General features: G+C 44.3%; 3 non-coding genes across 3 annotated transcripts; 1 reads left to right on the top strand and 2 right to left on the bottom strand.

Moving 5' to 3' along the window:
• Positions 1 to 3,826: 3,826 nt before the first annotated feature.
• On the bottom strand, positions 3,827 to 3,899 carry trnac-gca (transfer RNA cysteine (anticodon GCA)). Its single transcript has one exon. It is a non-coding gene; the product is annotated as a tRNA-Cys (tRNA).
• Positions 3,900 to 9,049: 5,150 nt separating this feature from the next.
• trnas-gga (transfer RNA serine (anticodon GGA)) lies at positions 9,050 to 9,123 on the bottom strand. Its single transcript has one exon. It is a non-coding gene; the product is annotated as a tRNA-Ser (tRNA).
• Positions 9,124 to 15,474: 6,351 nt separating this feature from the next.
• Positions 15,475 to 15,567, top strand: trnar-ucu (transfer RNA arginine (anticodon UCU)). The gene is made up of 2 exons: positions 15,475 to 15,511; positions 15,533 to 15,567. It is a non-coding gene; the product is annotated as a tRNA-Arg (tRNA).
• The last annotated feature ends 2,054 nt before the right edge of the window (positions 15,568 to 17,621 follow it).

Raw genomic sequence — 17,621 nt, 5'->3', positions numbered from 1 at the left:
AAAAAAATGGATGGTCGGCTTTGGCTGCCAGTGAAATTCCACAGGAGCTAAAAGGAAGTTCTGATATCAGTGGCATGTTGATCTAGGGGTATGATCCTTGCTTAGGGTGAGTGATTAATTAATGTGTGAGAGATCCTGGGTTCAAATCCTGGACAAGTCCTACTTCTTTGGCATTTTTAGTTTCAGGTCATTGATTGGTTTCAGCCTTGCAGAAGGCGGAATTGATTTCCATATGGAGCCTGCTTGAGGACCAGAGAGCTGGATTCAAAGAGCTTGATTAACTAAATGAACAGATAGCCAAGTGGGAATATAAAGTTGTTGCAGTAATTGTGACCTGACTCCAAAAACAACAGGACTGGGTTCTGGACTGGAATGGAATGGAATTCTTCAGTGTTTCTGTTGTTTGGCTTGCATTGACTCATCGATTTTCTTGTTTTTCACTTTGTCGATGCCTTTGAATAATTGTGGATCCTTCTTCAGATTGTCATCTTTCACCAGGTAGTTCTGACCTCTGATGATGATGATCGTAATGAGCTTCAACTCACTGATAGTTTTGGAACTGAACAGATTTCCTTTGCTTGAGTCTACAACATGGAACTCAGTCTGACATGTGGACCCATGGGAGGATTTGAATGCCACCCCTGCGTTGGAGAATACAGTTGCATCCATCCAATAAGAGACCGAGTAGAAGTGACAGTTCAGTCAGTCAAACATTAAACTTTTAATTTCAGGGTGGTGAGTTTGAGTGCCATTTTGTTTTTCCCTTTTTTAAGGCTTCATTAGCAGAGAGTACAAGGAGTGTTTGAAATGAAATTCAGCAAAAGTGTGAGAAAGTCTCACTTTGATTCGGGACTCATCTCTCTGCAGCATCTCGCTGTGAAAGATTGAACTTCATCTCATTTCATTCCCAGCTCGGGGTCAGTGCGGCTCAGTGGGACTTCTGGCTGTCTCCTGCTTCACAATCCATCAGTGCTGAGAAAGCAATGGGGAATATTATTCACGGCTCTGTAACCTGAGGACACCGATTTAAGGTGAATGGCAAAAGAACCAAAGGCAACATGAGGAAAAACTTCTTTTGCACAGCGAGTGGTTAAGATCTGATATGCACTGCTTGAGAGTGTGATGGAGGCTGATTCAACCATGGCTTTCAAAATGGTATAAGATAAATATCTGAAGTGGAAAGATTGCATGTTTTCATGGAATACATGAGTCTGTGGCATGAGCTGAGTTGCTCGTGCATAGAAGCAGCACAAGCACAATGAGTTGAATGGCTTCCTTTTGTTCTGTAACTATTCTATGATCTATGATTCTTTTCAGAGTGAAATCAACACTCACATGCAAGAAACTGACAGGTACACTGTAAACTTCGCATTACCAGACAAGAAATTGACAGATGCAGTGTGAAACCCACAGTCACGTAGCAGCAGTTGGCAGGTAACGTGTAAAAATCTTTCTTTCATATCCCAACTGCAAGGTACAAAGGAAATTAGGTACAAACCCAGGCTCACACTTCAAAGACTGAGAGATACAAAGCAAAACACATACTCACCTACAAGTACAGAGACGAAGACACACTCAGAGGAGGTGCAGATTAAAGACACATGCATGTAACAGAAACTAATAGGGATAGAATCAAACCCTTTCTCACTTCTCAGAAACTGATAGATATCGACAAAAGCTGATGCTCACATACAAGTTGTTGAAAGATAGCAGAAACAAACAAGTACTGAATAATACCCACAGTCACAGACCAAAAACTGAAATATACTGAGTTAAACACCACTTTCTCACTCCAGAAACTCATGGCTGCAAAGTGAAGCTGACTCTATCCTGCCAGGCACTGACAGGTGCAAAAGAAAACACTCACGACGATTCCAGGTCATGAAATGTACGTAATAAAACCTTTCAGCTGAAAGAATAGCATTGATGACAGGTGTGATACCCAGAATGCTCAGCGGCCTAGAATCCGCCCTATCTGTGACAGGAGCGGGGTGCGCAGGCTCGGTAGGGAGCTTTGTCAGCAGCTCGAGCTGCGGGTTCGGAGTTGGAGCGGGATATTCACAAAGTGCGAGAAGACTTTGCGGGCTCACACAGCTGGAGCAGGGCCTCAGGGCCACAATAAGATGGAACAATCCCATCTGTATCCCTGCGGATGGCGGTGGTGAAGCTTTTCCCGGTGAGGCTTCCCGAAACGGCGTCCATAAATGGATAAGAATTGGGGACTGGTCAGGGAGCGTCTCTAAATGAATAAAATTTGGGTACTGGTCAGGGAGCGTCTGTAAATGGATAAGAATTGAGGACTGGGCAGGGAGCGTCTGCAAATGGATAAGAATTGGGGGACTGGGCAGGGAGCGTCTCTAAATGAATAAGATTTGGGTACTGGTCAGGAAGCGTCTGTAAATGGATAAGAATTGGGGACTGGGCAGGGAGTGTCGATAATTGAATAAGAGTTGGAGACTGGGCAGGGAGCGTTTCTAAATGAATAAGATTTGGGGACTGGGCAGGGAACGTAATAAATGCTTCAGAATTGGGGACTGGTTCGGGAGCGTTTTTTTATTCGTTCGTGGGATGTGGGCGTCGCTGGCTCGATCTCAGCTCGAGTAATGTGTCCAGTTATCGGCACCAGGCTTTAGAAAGGACATCAAAGCTTCTGAGACAGTTCAGAGGAGATTTACTAGAATGATACCATAGATGAGGGGTGTCAGTTCTCTGGACAGGCTGGTGAAGCTGGGATTGTTCTCCTCAGAGTACAGAAGGTTAAGGGAAGATTTAATAGAGATGTTCAGAATCATGAAGGATTTTCATAGGGTAGAGAGGGAGAAACTGTTTCCACTGTCCTGGGGGTCAGTAACCAGAGGACACAGATTTAAAATAATTGGCCAAAAATGTCAAGGGGAGGTGAGGATAGATCTTTTTACCCAGTAACTGATTCGGATTTGGAATGAATTGTCTGACAGGGTGGTGGAAACAGATTCAATTATAACTTTCATAAAGGAATTGGACAAATATTTCAAAGTGAAATTCTCCAGGATTATGGGGAAATAGGCAGGGGGTTGGACTAATTGCATCTTTTTGTCAGAGAGTCAGCAGAGGCACAATGGGGCCGAATGGCCTCCTTCTGTGCTGCATGATTCTACGAACATAAGAACGAGGAGCCGGAGTCGGCAAGTCAGCCACTCGAGCCTGCTCTGCCGTTCAATACAATCATGGCTGATCTCATCACGGCAGTTCTTGTTTCTTGCCAGTAGATGTCACTTCACTCCCATACAGTGATACAAAGTACTCATTCAGTAGATTAACATTGCCCTGCACCTCTAAGCTGAAATTATCCTTTTTGTCCCTAATAGGCCCGACTCAACCTCTTACTACCCACTTATCATTTACATGCTGCTCGAAGATTTTTGGGTTTCCTTTCATGTTGACTGCCAGTCTATTCTCATAGAAATGGAGAATAAGCAAATATAGAAGATGTAAGTATTTCCCATCCTTGATGAGGTGGAACTTTCTTATGTTGTGGGTGGTAATGACTTGGCCCACGAGTGTGGTGGAAGCAGAGACAATCGATGATTTGAAAAGGAAATTAGATGGATACTTGAAGGAAAGAAACTTGCAGGAGGAAAGGGATCGAGCTGGTGAGTGGAACTGACTAGATTGCTCCGGGGAGAGCCAGCATGGATGTGATAGGCCAAACGACCACCTTCTGTGCTGTAAATGACTCTGTGTTGTTTCTCAAATTCAATCCACTGGTGCTTGGTAAATAATTTCAAAGTAAATTGTGCAACTGGAAAATCAGAACCAAGGCAAGGGACGCAGAAGGAAGCAAAATTGCTGAAACCCGGGATTGAATCAGAAACCTTTAGATCTGCAGTTTAACGCTTTCCCAACTGAGCTATTTCAGCCCTGCATTGACAGTGGCTTGTTGTCCCTGTTTTGGAAGAAAATACATACATTCAAGTTTTCCAAAAAAATAAAGAACACAACATGTGAGTAATATTCCCCATTGCTTTCTCAGTACTGATGGATTGTGAAGCGGGAGACAGCCAGAAGTGCCACTGAGCCGCACAGACCCCGAGCTGAGAATGAAATGAGATCAAATTCAATCTTTCATAGTGAGATGCTGCTGAGAGGTAAGAGTCCTGAATCAAAGCGAGACTTGCTCATTTCAAACACTCCCTGTACTCTCTGCTCATGAAGCCTTAAAAAAGGGAAAAACAGAATGGCACTCAAACTCACAACCCTGCCATTAAAAGTCTCATATTCGACTGACAGAACTGTCACTTCTACTCGGTCTCTTATTGGATGGATGCAACTCCAACGCAGGGATGGCATTCAAATCCTCCCATGGGTCCACATGTCAGACTGAGTTCCATGTTGTAGACTCAAGCAAAGGAAATCTGCTCACTTCCAAAACTATCAGCGAATTGAAGCTGATTACAATCAACATCATCAGAGGTCAGAACTACCTGGTGAAAGAAGACACCCTGAAGAAGGATCCACAATTATTCAAAGGCATCGACAAAGTGAAAAACAAGAAAATCGATGAGCCAATGCAAGCCAAACAACAGAAACACTGAAGAATTCCATTACATTCCAGTCCAGATGTTTTTGGAGTCAGGTCACAATTCCAGCAACAACTTTATATCCCCACTTGGCGATCTGTACATTTAGTTAATTACAATTTTGTCGACAAGCTCTTTGAATCCAGTTGTCTCGTGCTCAAGCCAGCTCCGCATGGAAGTCAATTGCGCCTTCTGCAAGGCTGAAAACAATAGATAACCTTAATCTAAAAATGGCAGCAGACCAGGGCTCGCCCAGGACTTGAACCCGGGATCTCTCGCATGTTAATTAACCATACACTCTAAGCGAGGATCATACCCCTAGACCAAAGAGCCGCTGACAGGTCAGGCTTCATGAGCTGCTGTGGAATTTCACTGGAACCCCCCAGCCAATCATCCATTTTTTTCAGATCAAAGCAACATCCTGCAAATGCTGAAATAAAAACAGAAAGTGCTGGAAATGTTCAGCAGCTCTGGCAGCATCTGTGCTGTGAGAAACACAGTTAACGTTTCAGGGCACTCACCTTTTGTTTAGCCATCCTTTCAGACTGCTTCTGTCCATCCAATCTCACTTTCTATTCTATCCACATTCTAACCATTCACGACATTACTACATTTTTCATGAATTCCTCATTTCTTTTATTAATGACAATTTTGTATTTCTGGCCTTTGCTTCAGACACCACTACAAGTGGAATCATGTCTCTATCTACCCAATCAAACCACTTCGCTGTATCCTCACATTGCAATGTTTCTTTTACCCTGACAGACTGTGGAGTTTCTGCTGCTTGATTGCAGTTCTTGCTTCCCGCCAGTAGATGTCACCTCACTCCAATACAGTGAAGTTTACAAATCTGAGAGAGACACAACAGGAAATAATTGTTCACATTATAGTGAATGTGTGGGATTTAGAAATACTAGGAGTGGAGACGAGTTATTATTGCACTCTGCTATTACATCTTTTATAATGGACTCCAGCATTTTCCCCACGACTGAAGTCAGGCTTCTTTTGGGCCCCCTGATCTCGAGAGACAATGGAAACGCGCCTGGAGGTGGTCAGTGGTTTGTGAAGCAGCGCCTGGAGTGGCTATAAAGGCCAATTCTGGAGTGACAGGCTCTTCCACAGGTGCTGCAGAGAAATTTGTTTGTCGGGGCTGTTGCACAGTTGGCTCTCCCCTTGCGCCTCTGTCTTTTTTCCTGCCAACTACTAAGTCTCTTCGACTCGCCACAATTTAGCCCTGTCTTTATGGCTGCCCGCCAGCTCTGGCGAATGCTGGCAACTGACTCCCACGACTTGTGATCAATGTCACACGATTTCATGTCGCGTTTGCAGACGTCTTTATAGCGGAGACATGGACGGCCGGTGGGTCTGATACCAGTGGCGAGCTCGCTGTACAATGTGTCTTTGGGGATCCTGCCATCTTCCATGCGGCTCACATGGCCAAGCCATCTCAAGCGCCGCTGACTCAGTTGTGTGTATAAGCTGGGGGTGTTGGCCGCTTCAAGGACTTCTGTGTTGTAGATATGGTCCTGCCACCTGATGCCAAGTATTCTCCGAAGGCAGCGAAGATGGAATGAATTGAGACGTCGCTCTTGGCTGGCATACCTTGTCCAGGCCTCGCTAACCGGTATATAATTCGCTGTTTTCTTTCTGCCTCTTTTTTTAAATAGTGGAGTTACATTAACTACCGTCCAATCCATTGGAACTGTTCCAGAGTCGATAGAATTTTGAAAAAAGACCAGAAATGCATCTGCTATTTCAAGGGCCACTTCCTTAAGTACTCTGGGATGTAGATTATCAGGCCCTGGGCATTTATCGGCCTTCAATCCCATCAATTTCCCAAACATTCCCTACTAATACTGATTTCATACAGTTCCTCCTTCTCACTAGACCCTATGTTCCCCAACATTTCTGGGAGATAATTTGTATCCTCCGTTGTGAAGACAGATCCAAAGTATGTATTTAATTGGTCTGCCATTTCTTTGTTCCCCATTATAAATTCCCCCGTTTCTGACTGTAAGGGGCCCACATTTGTCTTCACTAATCTTTTTCTCTACACATATCTATAGAAGCTTTTACAGTCAGTTTTTATGTTCTCTGCGAGCTTACTCTCATACTCTATTTCCCCCTTCTTAATCAATCCTTTTGTCCTCCTCTGCTAAATTCCAAACTGCTCACAATCTTCAGTTTTGCTGCTTGTTCTGGCCATTTTATATTTCTCCTCCTTGGATCTAATACTTTCCTTAATTTCTTTTGTAAGCCACAGTTGAGCCACCTTTCCTGTTTTAATTTTACACAGACAGGAATGAACAATTGTTGTAATTCATCCATGCGCTCTTTAAATGCTAGCCATTGCCTATCCACTGTCAACCCTTTAAGTAACGTTCCCCAATCTATCATAGCCAACTCCCGCCTCATACCTTCATAGTTTTCTTTGTTTAGATTCAGGACCCGAGTCTCGGAATCAACTCTCTTCATCTTAATGAAGAATTTTATCATATTATGGGCGCACTTCCCCAAGGGACACCACACAACAAGATTGTTAACTAATCCTTTCTCATTACACAATACCCAGTCCAGGATGGCCTGTTCTCTAGAGGTGTTATGCACCTCTATCAATTCTCCACTCAATCTCCTTTGAGAAAGGCAGAATAATACTAGCTTTTCCAACCTAACCTTGTAACTAAAATCCCCCATCCCTGGATCCATTCTGGTAAATCGCCTCTGCGTCCTGTCAAGGACCCTCACATTCTTTCTAAAGTCTGCTGAGCAGAACTGGAAGCAACACTCCAATTGGGGCCTAACCAGAGTTTTATAATGGTTCAGCATCACTTCCCTGCTTTTGTACTCAATGCCTCTATTTATAAAGCCCAAGATCCCATATGCTTTGCGAACCACTCTCGCAATATGACTTGCCTCCTTCAAAGATTGATGCACATGAACCCCAAGTCCCTCTATTCCAGAACACTCTTTAGAACTGTGCCATTAAGTATATATTGCCTCTCCCTATTCCTTATGCCAAAATACATCACCTCACACTTGTCACTATTAAATTCCATCTGCCACCTGTCTGTCCATTCTGCTAGCCTATCACTGTCCTGTTGCAGGCAATTCATATCATCTTCACTGTTTGCCGCTCCTCCAGGTTTGGTGTCATCGGCATATTTTGAGATTCTACTCTGTATTCCAAGATCCAAGTCACTTACCTTGAGCAAAAAAAGCAGTGGTTCTAGCACTGACCCTTGGGGAACACCACTGTCGACTATCCTCCAGTCTGACAAAGAACCATTTAATAAGACTCGCTGTTTTCTGTCCTTAAACCAATTTTCTATCCAATTGGACACTGACCCTCCTATACCACGAACCTCAATTTTGTTAACCGCCCTTTTATGTGGTACCTTGTCAAACGCTTCCTTAAAATCCATATAAACAACATCCACTGCATTCCCTTCATCAACCTGCTCTGTTAGTTCATCAAAAAATGCAGTTAGATTAGTCATGCATGAACTCCCATTTATAAATCCATGCTCACTCTCCTTAATTAACTCGAACCTCTCCAAGTGACTGTTGATTTTTTACCCTGATTATTCTTTCTAAAACCTTACCCACCGCTGCTGTTAATCTAACTGGCCTGTAGTTACCTGGACTGTCCTTACACCCTTTCTTGAATAAGGGTGTCGCATTTGCTGCTGTTTAATCCTCTGGCACCTCCCCCGTATCCAGGGAAGATTGGAAGATTATGGCAAACTCTTCCATTATCTGCATCCGCATTTCCTTTCGCAACCTGGGATGCCAGCCATCCAGACCAGGTGATTTATCTTCCCTAAGCACAGCCAGCCTTTTTAGTACCTCCCTCTCTCAATTTGTACCCTCTCCATTGACTCTACTCTCTTCACTTCGACTGATATTTTGTCAAATTCCACTTCCTTAGTGATCACTGATACAAAGTACTCATTAAGTAGATTAACATTGCCCTGCACCTCTCAGCTTATATTATCCTTTTTGTCCCTAATAGGCCCGACTCAACCTCTTACTACCCACTTATCATTTACATGCTGCTCGAAGATTTTTGGGTTTCCTTTCATGTTGACTGCCAGTCTATTCTCATAGAAATAGAGAATAAGCAAATATAGAAGATGTAAGTATTTCCCATCCTTGATGAGTTGGAATTTTTTATGTTGTGGGTGGTAATGTCTTGGCCCACGAGTGTGGTGGAAGCAGAGACAATCAATGATTTGAAAAGGAAATTGGATGGATACTTGAAGGAAAGAAACTTGCAGGAGGAAAGGGATCGAGCTGGTGAGTGGAACTGACTAGATTGCTCCGGGGAGAGCCAGCATGGACGTGATAGGCCAAATGACCACCTTCTATGTTGTAAATGACTCTGTGTTGTTTCTCAAATTCAATCCACTGGTGCTTGGGAAATAATCTCAAAGTAAATTGTGCAACTGGAAAATCAGAACCAAGGCAAGGGACGCATAAGGAAGCAAAATTGCTCAAACCCGGGATTGAACCAGGGACCTTTAGATTTCCAGTCTAACGCTCTCCAAACTGAGCTATTTCAAACCTGCATTAACAGCAGCTTGGTGTCCTTGTTTTGGAAGAAAATGCATACATTCAAGTTTTCCAAAATATTAAAGAACACAACATGTGAGTAATATTTCCCATTGCTTTCTCATTACTGATGGATTGTGAAGCGGGAGACAGCCAGAAGTACCACTGAGCCGCACAGACCCCGAGCTGAGAATGAAATGAGATCAAATTCAATCTTTCATAGTGAGATGCTGCTGAGAGGTTAGAGTCCTGAATCAAAGCGAGACTTGCTCATGTCAAACACTCCCTGTACTCTCTGCTCATGAAGCCTTAAAAAAGGGAATAACAGAATGGCACTCAAACTCACAACCCTGCCATTAAAAGTCTCATATTCGACTGACAGAAGTGTCACTTCTACTCGGTCTCTTATTGGATGGATGCAACTCCAACGCAGGGATGGCATTCAAATCCTCCCATGGGTCCACATGTCAGACTGAGTTCCATGTTGTAGACTCAAGCAAAGGAAATCTGCTCACTTCCAAAACTATCAGCGAATTGAAGCTGATTACAATCAACATCATCAGAGGTCAGAACTACCTGGTGAAAGAAGACACCCTGAAGAAGGATCCACAATTATTCAAAGGCATGGACAAAGTGAAAAACAAGAAAATCGATGATTCAATGCAAGCCAAACAACAGAAACACTGAAGAATTCCATTCTATTCCAGTCCAGAACCCAGTCCTGTTGTTTTTGGAGTCAGGTCACAATTCCAGCAACAACTTGATATTCCCACTTGGCTATCTGTACATTTAGTTTATTGCAATTTTGTCGACAAGCTCTTTGAATCCAGTTGTCTGGTCCTCATGCCAGCTCTGTTTGGAAGTCAAATCCACCTTCTGCAAGGCTGAAATCAATAGATAACCTGAATCTAAAAATGCCAGCAGGCCAGGGCTCATCTGGGATAAGAACCCTGGATTTCTTAAATGTTAATCAACCACATTCTCCAAGCGAGAATCATACCCCTAGACCAACGAGCCACTGACCAGTCAGGTTGTTTTAGCTGCTGTGGAATTTCACTGGAACCCCCCAGCCAATCATCCATTTTTTTTTTCAGATCAAAGCAACATCCTGCAAATGCTGAAATAAAAACAGAAAGTGCTGGAAATGTTCAGCAGCTCTGGCAGCATCTGTGCTGTGAGAAACACAGTTAACGTTTCTGGGCACTCACCTTTTGTTTCAGCCATCCTTTCAGACTGCTTCTGTCCATCCAATCTCACTTTCTATTCTATCCACATTCTAACCATTCACTACGTTGCTACATTTTTCATGAATTCCTCATTTCTTTTATTAATGACAATTTTGTATTTCTGGCCTTTGCTTCAGACACCACCACAAGTGGAATCATGTCTCCATCTACCCAATCAAACCACTTTGCTGGATCCTCACATTGCAATGTTTCTTTAACCCTGACAGACTGTGGAGTTTCTGCTGCTTGATTGCAGTTCTTGCTTCCCGCCAGTAGATGTCACCTCACTCCAAAACAGTGAAGTTTACAAATCTGAGAGAGACACAACAGGAAATAATTGTTCACATTATAGTGAATGTGTGGGATTTAGAAATACTAGGAGTGGAGACGAGTTATTATTGCACTCTGCTATTACATCTTTTATAATGGACTCCAGCATTTTCCCCACGACTGATGTCAGGCTAACCGGTATATAATTCACTGTTTTCTTTCTGCCTCTTTTTTTAAATAGTGGAGTTACATTAACTACCGTCCAATCCATTGGAACTGTTCCAGAGTCGATAGAATTTTGAAAAAAGACCAGAAATGCATCTGCTATTTCAAGGGCCACCTTCTGAAGTACTCTGGGATGCAGATTATCAGGCCTTGGGGATTTATCGGCCTTCATTCCCATCAATTTCCCAAACATTCCCTACGAATACAGATTTCATACAGTTCCTCCTTCTCATTAGACCCTATGTTCCCCAACATTTCTGGGAGATAATTTGTATCCTCCTTTGTGAAGACTGAACCAAAGTATGTATTTAATTGGTCTGCCATTTCTTTGTTCCCCATTATAAATTCCCCCGTTTCTGACTTTAAGGGACCCACATTTGTCTTCACTAATCTTTTTCTCGACACATATCTAGAGAAGCTTTTACAGTCAGTTTTTATGTTCTCTGCTAGCTTACTCTCATACTCTATTTCCCCCTTCTTAATCAATCCTTTTGTCCTCCTCTGCTAAATTCCAAACTGCTCACAATCTTCAGGTTTGCTGCTTGTTCTGGCCATTTTATATTTCTCCTCCTTGGATCTAATACTTTCCTTAATTTCTTTTGTAAGCCACAGTTGAGCCACCCTTCCTGTTTTACTTTTGCACAGACAGGAATGAACAATCGTTGTAATTCATCCATGCGCTCTTTAAATGCTAGCCATTGCCTATCCATTGTCAACCCTTTAAGTAACGTTCCCCAATCTATCATAGCCAACTCCCGCCTCATACCTTCATAGTTTTCTTTGTTTAGATTCAGGACCCGAGTCTCGGAATCAACTCTCTCACTCTCCATCTTAATCAAGAATTTTATCATATTATGGGCGCACTTCCCCAAGGGACCCCACACAACAAGATTGTTAACTAATCCTTTCTCATTACACAATACCCAGTCCAGGATGGCCTGTTCTCTAGAGGTGTTATACACCTCTATCAATTCTCCACTCAATCTCCTTTGATATAGGCAGAATAATCCTAGCTTTTCCAACCTAACCTTGTAACTAAAATCCCCCATCCCTGGATCCATTCTGGTAAATCGCCTCTGCATCCTCTCAAGGACCCTCACATTCTTTCGAAAGTCTGCTGAGCAGAACTGGAAGCAACACTCCAATTGGGGCCTAACCAGAGTTTTAGAATGGTTCAGCATAACTTCCCTGCTTTTGTACTCAATGTCTCTATTTATAAAGCCCAAGATCCCATATGCTTTGCGAACCACTCTCGCAATATGTCTTGCCACCTTCAAAAATCGGTGCACATGAACCCCAAGTCCCTCTATTCCAGCACACTCTTTATAACTGTGCCATTAAGTATATATTGCCTCTCCCTATTCCTTATGCCAAAATACATCACCTCACACTTGTCACTATTAAATTCCATCTGCCACCTGTCTGCCCATTCTGCTAGCCTATCACTGTCCTGTTGCAGGCAGTTCATATCATCCTCACTGTTTGCCACTCCTCCAAGTTTGGTGTCATCGGCTTATTTTGAAATTCTACTCTGTATTCCAAGATCCAAGTCACTTACCTTTAGCAAAAAAAACAGTGGTTCTGGCACTGACCCTTGGGGAACACCACTGTCGACTATCCTCCGGTCTGACCAAGAACCATTTAATAAGACTCGCTGTTTTCAGTCTTTAAAACAATTTACTATCCAAATGGACACTGACCCTCCTAATCCATGAACCCCAATTTTGTTAACCACCCTTTTATGTGGTACTTTATAAAATGCTTTCGTAATATCCATATAAACAACATCCACTGCATTCCCTTCATCAGTATTCTCAGATAGTTTATCAACAAATGCAGTTAGATTCGTCAAGCATGAACTCCCATTGATAAATCCATGCCCACTCTCCTGAATTAACTCAAACCTCTCCAAAGGACTTGATTTTTTTCCCTGACCTGTTGATCTCATGCTGATAGCAAGTTCACCACAGAGCATGTATTTGGCAATGTGACCGTCATCCATTTGGCCCAGTCAACAGAGTCACCGCTGACTCAAGAGGGCAAACATGCTGCGGATCCCTGCACTCTGGTGTACTTCCGCATTCGGCACTCTGTCCTGCCAGGAGATGCCCAGTATCCATCTGCGGCAGTGGAGGTGGAAGCTGTTCAGCCGCTTTTTTTGGCTTGTATAAGTTGTTGATGCTTCTCTACTATAAAGGAGGGTGCTGAGAACACAAGCCTGGAACACGTGGAGCTTTGTATTTTCGGTCAGTTTGCTGTCGGTTCACACTTTTCTTCTCAACTTTGACATGACAGCTGCAGCATTGACAATCCTGGTGCTGATTTCAGCATCAAGGGACAGATTGCTGGTGATTGTTGATCCAAGGTATGTGAAGCTGTTGACAACCGCCAAAGTGAGGTTGTCGATGTTGATGGAAAGTGGAGTCTCTTCGTCCTGGCCCGTAACTTTCATCTTCCTGATGCTGATTGTCAGTCCAAACTCTTTGCAGGCCAGGGAGAACCGATCTACAAGCTGCTGTGACTGAACTTCATTATGGGATGTCAGCACAGCATCATCAGCAAATAGCAACTCACAGACTAGGAATTTACCCACTTTGGTCTTGGCGCACAGTCTTGCCAATTTGAACAGCTTGTCGTCAGCTCTGATGTGCAGGTGAACACCTATATCTGAGTAATTGAAAGTGGACAATAGCAGCATGGAGAAGAATATGCCAATTATAAAGGATGTGATAACTAGACAGTTCGAAAATGATGACATGATTGGGCAGAGTCAAGAGAGATTTATGAAAAGGAAAACAGGTTTGAAAAACCTGTTGAGATTTTTGAGGATGTTACCTATAAAACAGATAAAGGAGAACCAGTAGATGTGTGGTATTTGTATTTTCCTTTGGTAAGGTCCCACACAGGAGGTGAGTAAACAAAATTAGAGCACATCGGCTTGGGGATAATATACTGATATGGATTGAGAATTGGTTAACAGACCGAAAACAGAGAGCAGGAATAACGGGTCCTTCTCAGGATGGCAGGCTGTTACTATTGGGGTACTGCAAGGATCAGTGTTGGAGCCACAGCTGTTAACAACCTATATAAATGATTTGGATGTGGGGATTAAATGTAATATTTCCAAGTTTGCAGATGACACAAAGCTCGGTGAAGTGTGAGTTGTGAGGAGGATGCAGAGAGGCTTCCAGGGGACCTGGAGAGGCTAAGTGAATGGGCAAGAACATGGAATATAATGTGAATAAGTGTGAAGTTATTCACTTTGGTAGAATAAACAGAAAGACAGAGTATTTCTTAAATGGTGAGAGGTTGGGAAGTGTCGATGTCCAAAGGGACCTGGGTGCCCTTGTTCCTGAGACACTAAAAGCTCTTGTGCAGGTGCAGCAATCAATTAGGAAGGCAAATGGTATGTTGTACCCACACGAGGGGTCATGAGTACAGGAGTAAAGATGTCTTGCTGCAATTGTCTAGAGCCTTGGTGAATCCGCACTGGAGTATTGTGTACAGTTTAGTCTCCTCATCTTATGAAGGATACACTTGCCATAGAGGGGGTGAAACAGAGGGTCAACAGACTAATCTTTTTTTTGCATTTATTTCATTTCATCTCAGTTTGTTCAGTTTGCTTACCTACTGTTTTTTTTCAGGTTTGTACTTCCTGCTGTTCAATATTCAGTCCATTAACACCTAATCTGTACTCATGCTTTGTCTTTCAACACACCATTAACATATTGTTTGCCTTTGCTGCATGACCTTTTGGTCAGCTATGTGGCCTTGTCCAATCTACACCTTCTCCTTTGTTATCTCTTGCCCCACCCCCACCCCACTTGCTTCTAACCTGTGACCTTTCTAATATATGTCAGTTCCGAAGATGGGTCACTGACCTGAAACGTTAACTCTGCTTCTCTTTTCACAGATGCTGCCAGACCTGCTCAGTGGTTCCAGCATTTCTTGTTTTTATGTCACCAGACTAATCCCTGGGATGGTGGGATTGTCTTATGAGGAAACTGGGCCTGTATTCCTTAAAGTTTCGAAGAATGAGAGGTGATCTGATTGAAACTGACAAAATTCTTACAGGGCGTGACAGTGTGGATGTAGATAGGATGTTTGCCCTGGTTGGTGAGTCTAAAACCAAAGGACATCGTCTCAGAATAAGGAGTAGGCCATTTAAAACTGAGATGGGTGGAATTTCTTCACTCAGACGGTGGTGAATCATTGGAATACTGTGCCCCAGAGGGCTGCAGCAGCTCAATCATTGAGCATGTTCAAGACAGAAATTGATAGAAATCTTGATACTCATGACATCAAGGGATATGGGGATAGCATGGGAAAGGGGCTTTGAGGTAGGTGATCAGCCATGATCGAATTGAATGACAGAGCAGGCTCGACGGGCTGAATACCTTACTCCTATGTTCCTCTATTCCTAAGAGAGTTGGCGCCAGCGCGCAGCCCTGCTTTACCTCACTGCTGATCTTGAAAGCGTCTGATGTTGCTCCATTGTAACTGATGGAACTGTGCATGTTCTCGTGGAAAGAAGAGATGATGCCCAAGAGGTCAGGAGGGCAGCCTGTGTTCCATTGCAGTTTGAAGAGGCCGTCTCTGCTGACAAGATCAAAGGCCTTAGTGATGTTGATAAAAATGGGTGAGGCTCTGTGGCGCAATGGATAGCGTGTTGGACTTCTAAATAATGATAAAAAAAAGCCATTCGCAGGTTGTGGGTTCAAATCCCACCAGGGTCAGATTTTGGACCAGAGGCAGAAGAGCACGACGGAACAGAGAGTTAACAAGTGTGTCAAAAGCACTGACTCAGAGACAGAGAGAGAGAGGAGCACAGCAGGAGCAGAGCTGGGGTAAAAAAATCAAGGAGTGACATCACAATGGAGAGTGAGAGCAGGGAAACAGAGAGCCGCTGGGGTGAGTTTACAGAATCAAAGTAATTCATGACAACGCTACTTCATCGGATAACGTCATCAGGATGCGCCGCGTTGCGCACATGCGCAGACGGTGTCATGCCCCTTGCGCATGCGCTGCGGTCCGACTCTCCAGGACTGATTTGCGCATGCGCAAAGGACGCGGTACGCGCATGCGCACACAATCTATTCATCTCTGCGCATGCGCTGCGGACCAACCTGCCGGTAAGGTTGTGCGCATGCGCAGATGACGTCATCGCGTTATTTCGTCTTCCTCCTGACGCGCCAGTTTGGCCTCTGCGCATGCGTCAAAGCTTCGGCGCGACTTTTTGAAAGTGGAAGGAGCGGAGGTTTCGTCGGGCATCTTATCTGAATTATTTATTCGTTTTGGAGACTTGCTTCATTTTTATTTGACACAGGAGATTGTTCCAAGGTAAGTTACTCTGCCTTTGTAAGTTGCTCTGAAAACATTTCCATTGTCTGGGCCACCGCATGTTCTCCAGTCCCTGTTGTGAGTTGCTCTGAAAACATTTCCATTGTCTGGGCCACCGCATGTTCTCCAGCCCTTGTTGAGAGTTGCTCTGAAAACATTTCCATTGTCTGGGCCACTGCAGGTAGCAGGATGAAGGCACAGTGACTGTGATTTCTGGCGCCAAACAGTACACACTGCAGATACATGATGGCCAGGCTACCTGCAGCTGCATCTTCTCCATTCAGACTTTGTTGCCCTGCAAACGTGCTGTTGTTGTGCAGAGGCATCTGGGTCTGCCTTTGGACAGGCTCGCCCCCAATTGTCGCTGGCGTGCATCTTAGACACCAACGACGACAGGCATGGCTGCTGCCATTGTGATTACAGAGGAACAGCCAAGGCCCCTCAGCCACAATGAAAAATACCGCTTGCTTTCAGATCAATTGTACCAGCTGCAACAGGCCGTTCTGCAGAGTGGAACGGCAGCATTCATGAGGAGACTGGACTGGCTGCGGCAACAGACTCTCCGCTGGCAGCAAGGACTGGCTGATGAGATGGAGCCATTTACTATGCCCAACAATTGCCCGGAAGCACCTTCGGATGGAGGTGGCCGCGCGCTGGACATCAGTCACGTGTCACAAACCCTGGATCCTGAGCGTCTCACCCCCTGGCCTAATGATCTGATGGACCATACATATGCCTACCTGTTCAAATCTCCACTTCCCCTACCTGCGGTACCCTCTCCTTGCTGCTCAGTTACACAGCCACCTGCTCCTACAACCATCAGGGCAGTGCACATGGACACACAGTTACCTGCTCCTACACCCATCAGGGCAGTGCTCATGGGCACACAGTTACCTGCTCCTACACCCATCAGGGCAGTGCTCATGGGCACACAGTTACCTGCTCCTACACCCATCAGGGCAGTGCTCATGGACACACAGCCACCTGTTACCCCATCCGACGTTGAAACAACCATGCAGAGCCTTGTGAGTCTCCGCAATTGCCAGTTGCTGCCTGTCAAGCAGAGAGGGCGTCCAAAGGGGTCAAGCACTTGGGGAACATTCAGCAAGAAGAGACTGAGCACTAAAAGAAACAAGCATGCCGTGTCCAGTGGTAGCAGAAATGTGAATGCTCTTGCTGTGAACACAACTGGTGATAGTAGTAGGCAGGATTAAATGGGAATGGATGGAAAGACGCACGAGTAACATAACCACTGGCAGGGAACTGCTGGGCTAAATGGCCAGCTTTATGTTCATAGCCCAAAAGAAATGTGCTTCTTTTCCAGCACCCTCACATCATTTATGTTTTCCCTGAGAGCAGCATTGAACCATCACGAGATAGGGGCAGTAACATCATCCTGCCTCCTGCAGCTGAGGTGGGTACTAAGTGATTCATTGGCGGTGTTATCAGT

Source organism: Heterodontus francisci, unplaced genomic scaffold, assembly GCF_036365525.1.
Source record: "Heterodontus francisci isolate sHetFra1 unplaced genomic scaffold, sHetFra1.hap1 HAP1_SCAFFOLD_704, whole genome shotgun sequence".
Classification (NCBI taxonomy): domain Eukaryota; kingdom Metazoa; phylum Chordata; class Chondrichthyes; order Heterodontiformes; family Heterodontidae; genus Heterodontus; species Heterodontus francisci.
This window is presented reverse-complemented; position numbering and strand designations above follow the sequence as displayed.